This window comes from Gossypium hirsutum, chromosome A13, assembly GCF_007990345.1.
Source record: "Gossypium hirsutum isolate 1008001.06 chromosome A13, Gossypium_hirsutum_v2.1, whole genome shotgun sequence".
NCBI lineage: Eukaryota > Viridiplantae > Streptophyta > Magnoliopsida > Malvales > Malvaceae > Gossypium > Gossypium hirsutum.
This window is the reverse complement of record NC_053436.1, coordinates 24,870,082-24,876,490: the sequence shown is the minus strand read 5'-3', so window position 1 is coordinate 24,876,490 and position 6,409 is coordinate 24,870,082. Positions and strand designations below refer to the sequence as shown.

The window sequence follows — 6,409 nt, the reverse complement described above, 5'->3', positions numbered from 1 at the left end:
ACCAAAATACCCTTGATTTACAAAGTTACAGAAATACCCTTGACTTTCTAAAAATTATAGAAATACCATTGGTTTACAAAATTACTAAAATACCTTTGGTTTGTAGATTTACCAAAACACCCTTGTAGGATGAAATGATTAAAATACCCCTATTAGGTAAAAAGACCGTAAAGCCCCTGTAGGGTAAAGTGATCGTAAAGCCCCTGTAGGGTAAAGTGACCGTAATACCCCTGTATGGTAAAATGACGAATATGCCCTTATGTTCCGTATGACTGATGTGCTTAGGATTTACATATATTGATATTGGATTACTTAAGTTTGAGTGACAGGTGGTGGTTATCGTAGGCGATTGATTTTTGAAACGTTTCAACTTCAACCCGTAACAGGTGTGTACTAACCCTCATAATAGCTTAGATTAATATTTGCTGAAAAGCCGAAAGCTTCATATTTTAGTGATTCGGGAATTAATATTTAGATCTATTTTCTACGCACGTTTAAGTTGGATTCAAAACGGATATGGGGTAGGAAGGTATTTGGAACGTTCTTCAATGAGTAGATCTCTTGGTAAGTATTCGAACCTTCTTTCCATTTGTATTTTGTGGTTTAAGAAAAGCTGAAAACCCCTCTGTCGACTAAGGCTAAAAGGGTTTTTGGTGTTATTTGGTTTGTTGGTGCTAGTGAGGATTAAAGGCTACCGATCGAGGCGTGTGTGAAAAGCTTGGATCATCGGAGTGACTAAATCTAGTCATCAACTGCGGCAAAGGTATGAACCCAAGGGCCATTGTGGATGGTGGTCGAATGTGTAATGATGATAATAGGTAGTTTTCGTTTTGGTTTAATATTAACATGGTCTAATCTATAAGTGGTTGATTATAGGAGAAATTGCATAGGAGATCTCGTCAAGGAATATCACAAATCAGGTGTGTAATGAACCCTTTTTCATAGCTTAAAGCGATAAATGTCGAAAAGCTGAAATGCCGAAATTCTGGCATTTCGAGGACTTGTGAGCAAGCGAACGCTCACTAGTTAGTTAGAATCGATGAGATGATGATCGGGAACAATGGAAACGGTAAGGACGTGTTTTTGGCGTTCACGGTAAGTTGGGCCTCGAGGGGCTGAAATAGGGCCCAATAGGCTTCCGGGCCCATTTGGATAAAATTGGTAGAAAATGAAAATCTGTTAAATTGCATGTTAAGACTGTTAATGCTGTTATGGATATAGGCTAAATTGGCCTAGATGACAAAATCGGCTAAGTAGGGCCCATTAGGGGTTTTAGGCCCAATAACTCAATTTTGCTAAAAATGGGCCAAAATCACTGTTTGCACCCATGAATTGTTAGTAACCGTTGATGAACATGGAAACCATAATTTTCGGTAAAATTATAAGATTACCCTTATAACATGAAAATGATCGTTTTGCCCCTAGGTAAAAGTGACCATTATACCCCTAGGGTTTATATATGAACTTAATGCATGGGATTTTGATAAACATGATATGTATGATATGCAGATGAGATGTTCATAAATGCATTGAGTTGGGTTTTTATATGGATGGAGGAAGTGCAAAAGGGCTTATGCCCCAGTTATTAAAGGGCTTATGCCCCAGTTATCAAAAGGGCTTATGCCCCAGTTATCAAAAGGGCTTACGCCCCAGTTATCAAAGGGCTTATGCCCCAGTTATAAAAAGGGCTTTTGCCCCAGTTACTAAAAGAGGCTAGGCCTCCAGTTATATGATAAAGCAGCTATGCTGCCAGTGGAGAGTTATGGCGGGGTGGGTCGAGTTAATCCCCACATCGTGTGTTGGTTGGTACGGGTGGAGAGTAGCGAATGGTGGGTTGAGTAGTCTCCCCAAACGGGCTTGTATTCTTTCATTGACATTATATGTGATATTGAAATGGGCCTATGGGCCATACCATTTACAGTAAAGGCTTCAGCCTAGTAATATGAAATATGAAAAGGCTTCGGCGCAGTGTTATGAAATATGAAATATGAAAAGGGCTATGGCCCAGTACATGTTTGAGATTGGATTTGGGCTTAGGCCAACAGGCTGTTATTGTTTTGGGCTCTGAAAGGGGCTTGTTGCACACTGAGTTTCCAAACTCACCCCCTTTCCTTAACCTTGCAGGTGAGCTTAGATGTGGGGACTTGGGCCGGAGGGGATTCAGAGTAGCCACGGTGATCGTCTTTGGGCTTTTAAACAAGCGTTGGTTTTCATTAAATTTCCTTTAATTATTATTTATTTTGGGTTGTAATAAGGCCATTTTAACTTTTCTTTTATTTCTTTTCGGGATTAGTTTATTTTTAATAACTTTAAACCTGGTTGATAATTATTCAAATGGGCTAGACTTAGGACGTGTTTGCAAAACGATACTTGTTTTCAAAATATCTCAACACTACGATTAATCTATTTATCAAAGTCGTCCACTTAAACAAATTTAAACTCGATATAACAAAGTGTGGCTATGGTTTTGGGCATGTTTAGGATTGGATCCAATCAAAGAGCCTGGTACTTAAGCAGCCTTCATGGCTCACCTCCTCTATCTCGGATACCTACCTGGTGCCCAGCTTCCATACACTTTGTTAACTCAACAAAATATATGGTTTTTAGAACACTAAAATGGAACGTAGGTTTTCAACTCCAACGTGGCACTTCAGATTCGGCCATAACGTCTAGGCCGGGTTTGGGGTGTTACAATTAGGGTCTAAATTGGGCTGTTACATGGATGCTATGCAAATTATTATAAATTGCATTTAAATGGGATTATATGTGACTATATGTGATTAATTTGTATCAGAATATACGTGTAACACCCCAAACCCGGACCAGACATTATGGCTGGATCTGACGTACCACATTGGAGTTGAAAACCCACGTTTCGTTTTAGTGTTTTAAAGACCATACATTTTGTTGAGTTAACAAAGTGTATGGAAGCTGGGCACCAGGTAGGTATCCGAGACAGAGGAGGTGAGCCATGAAGGCTGCTTAAGTACCAAGCTCTTTGATTGGATCCAATCCTAGACATGCCCACAACCATAGCCACACTTTGTTATATCGAGTTTAAATTTGTTTAAGTGGACGTCTTTGATAAATCGATTAATCGTGGCGTTGAGATATTTTGAAATCAAGTATCGTTTCGAAAACATGTCCTAAGTTTAGCCCATTTGAATAATTATCAACCAGGTTTAAAGTTATTAAAAATAAAATAATCCTGAAAAGAAATAAAAGAAAAGTTAAAATGGCATTCTTACAACCCAAAAATAAATAATAATTAAAGGAAATTTAATGAAAACCAACGCTTTTTTAAAAGCCCAAAGGCGATCACTGTGGCCACTCTGAATACCATCTGGCTCCAAGTCCCCACATCAAGGCTCACATGCAAGGTTAAGGAAAGGGGGTGAGTTTGGAAACTCAGTGTGCAACAAGTCCCTTTCAGAGCCCAAAAAAATATCAGCCTGTTGGGCCTAAGCCCAAATCCAATCTCGACATATATTGGGCCGTAGCCCTTTTCATATCTCATATTTCATAGCCTGGGCCGAAGCCTTTTACTGTACGGTATGGCCCATAGGCCCATTTCAATAACACATGTAATATCAATGGATGTATGCTAGCCCAATTGGGGATATTACTCAACCCACCATCCGCTACTCTCCACCCGTACCAACCAACACACCATGTGGGGATTAACTCAACCCACCCCGCCATAACTCTCCACTGGCAGCATAGCTGCTTTATCATGTAACTGGAGGCCTAGCCTCTTTTAATAACTGGGGCAAAGCCCTTTTAATAACTGGGGCATAAGCCCTTTTAATAACTAGGGCATAAGCCCTTTTTCATAACTGGGGCATAAGCCCTTTTCAATAAACTAGGGCATAAGCCCTTTTGCACTTCCTCCATCCATATAAAAACCCAACCTAATGCATTTATAATATAATACATATCATGTGCATATCATACATGTCATATGCATATCATACATACCATGTTTATCAAAATCCCATGTATTAAATTCATATATAAACCCTAGGGGTATAATGGTCATTTTTACCTAGGGGCAAAACGGTCATTTTCATATTATAAGGGTAATTCTGTAATTTTACCAAATATCAGGATTTCCATGTTCATTAACGGTTACTAACAATTCATGGGTGCAACAGTGATTCTGGCCTATTTTTAGGGAAATCGAGTTATTGGGCAATTTCGTCATCTAGGCCCATAACAGTTTTATCAGTCATGATGCGCAATTTAATAGGTTCTCCTTTTCTACCAATTCTTTTACAAATGGGCCCGAAAGCCCAATGGGCCCCACTTCGGCCCCTCGAGGCCCAACTTACCGTGAATGCTAAAAATCGCGCTCTTATCATTTCCAATGTTCCCAATCATCATCTCAACGAATCTAACTAACTAATGAGCGTTCGCTTGCTCACAAGTCCTCGAAATTCCAGAATTTCGGCATTTCGGCTTTTCGGCATTTATCGCTTTAAGCTATGAAAAGGGTTCGTTACACACCTGTTTTGCAATATTCCTCGACGAGATTTCCTACACGATTTCTCCTATAATCCATCGTTAATAATCAGCTTCCCATAATTGAACCAAACCAAAAATCATCTAATATTAATTCTTACACATTCGGCCACCATCCATAATGGCCTTAGGAATCTTACCTTTGCCGCGATTGATGACTAGGTCTAGCCACTACGGTGACCCAAGCTACTCCAAGTCGACACTACACCTTGCTGCTCCTCCACTAAATAAACCACAAAAATATTAAAAGAAGACCCCATAAGGCCTATACCCATATTCGGCCACCTCCCTAAACTAGAGGGGTTTCGGCTTTTGGCCAAAAGTTACTCTAGGAATCGTTTAGAGTTCGAGCACTTACCACAGTCTTTCTCCTCTTGAATCCGTGTGCCTAAAAGATAAGGGAATTGAACACCAACAATTGAAAAGGAAAGAAAAGGTTGCTAGTCACAAAGAATCGGCACCCCCTAGCTTCACTGATTTCGGCTTTTTGCGGTATTTCGGCAGAAGTAGAGATAAAGGAAAGAAACAATGGGTGAATGGAGGGAATAGTGGGCTGGTTTGAAAGAAAGGGAAGGAAGAAAAGATGGAAGAGGAGATGGTAGATTCAGCTGCAAAAGAAAAAGAGAGAATGAGACTAATCCACCAGGGAGAAAACGGCACACAAATACCTAAGTGCCGAAAATCCCTAACTAAACCCCTCTGCCGAAAATCCCCCCTCCAATCTCCCTTATTCGGCCAACCCTATCTTCATATCAAATCCCTAAAATCTCTCCCCTTATCCTTCCTTAATCCATGCATTTGACTTGATCCAAACTCTCATCTTACAGAATCCACTTGGATCCCAACACTTACCCTTCCTGCACATAAAAATAAATACTCTTATTTGCCAACACAGGGAATCGATCCCCTGTCTTCCCCTATGCTCCACACGCCACCTTTTTAGGAGCTTAGTGGCGTCACCCTTGACACTTTACTACAGCTCTTTTTATGATACATTTCTCCCACAACTTTACATAAGGTCACCTAGCCAGGACCCCTAACTCTTAAGTCTTAAAATTTGAAAATTCTACCAGATTTTGGCCAACACATGGGCCTTCCATAAGCCCATTTACATACTCGAATTATGAATTCCACAATCACATACCAAGTTTTAGAAACTTTACTTAAAATATCAAGAATCGCGAAAAACCCGAAAATCAGGATGTTACAACTCTACCCCCCTTAAAGAAATTTCGGCCTCGAAATTTACCTGATCCAAACAGTTGAGGGTACTGCTGACGCATTGCCTCTTCGGTCTCCCAAGTAGCTTCTTCCTTGCCATGGTTCCTCTAGAGTACCTTCACTAATGGGACTGACCTCCTTCTCAACACCTTGACATCGTGATCAAGTATTTGCACAGGTTCCTCTTCAAAAGTCAAATCCGATCGTACTTCGATTTCTGCAACTGGCACGATAAGAGTTGGGTCAAAACGATATCGCCTTAGCGTGGACACATGGAAAACGCCGTGAATACGATCCAGCTCTGGAGGTAACTCTAGCTGATAAGCCACTGGCCCTATCCGCTTAATAACTCGGTAAGGCCCAATAAACCGTGGGCTCAACTTACCCTTCTTACCAAATCTCAACATCTTCTTCCAAGCGAAACTTTCAAAAAGACCATGTCCCCCACAGCATATTCAATATCCTTATGTTTCTGATTGGCATAAGACCATGCCTCCCTTAACCGATTCCGGATCACCTTAATCTTGTCTTCAGTATCTGCTACCAACTCTGGCCCAAGTATTTGCCTTTCTCCCACTTCTGCCCAACAAGTGAGCGAACGACACCTTCGCCCATACAGTGCTTCATAAGGAGCCATCTGAATACTTGCTTGGTAACTGTTGTTATA

The 6,409-nt window shown here is 40.7% G+C and overlaps 1 long non-coding RNA gene across 1 annotated transcript; it reads left to right on the top strand.

The window, feature by feature from the left end:
• Positions 1-329: 329 nt before the first annotated feature.
• Positions 330-917, top strand: LOC121212720 (uncharacterized). Its single transcript, XR_005908045.1, has 4 exons — positions 330-386; positions 476-564; positions 679-763; positions 877-917. It is a non-coding gene; the product is annotated as an uncharacterized lncRNA (long non-coding RNA).
• The last annotated feature ends 5,492 nt before the right edge of the window (positions 918-6,409 follow it).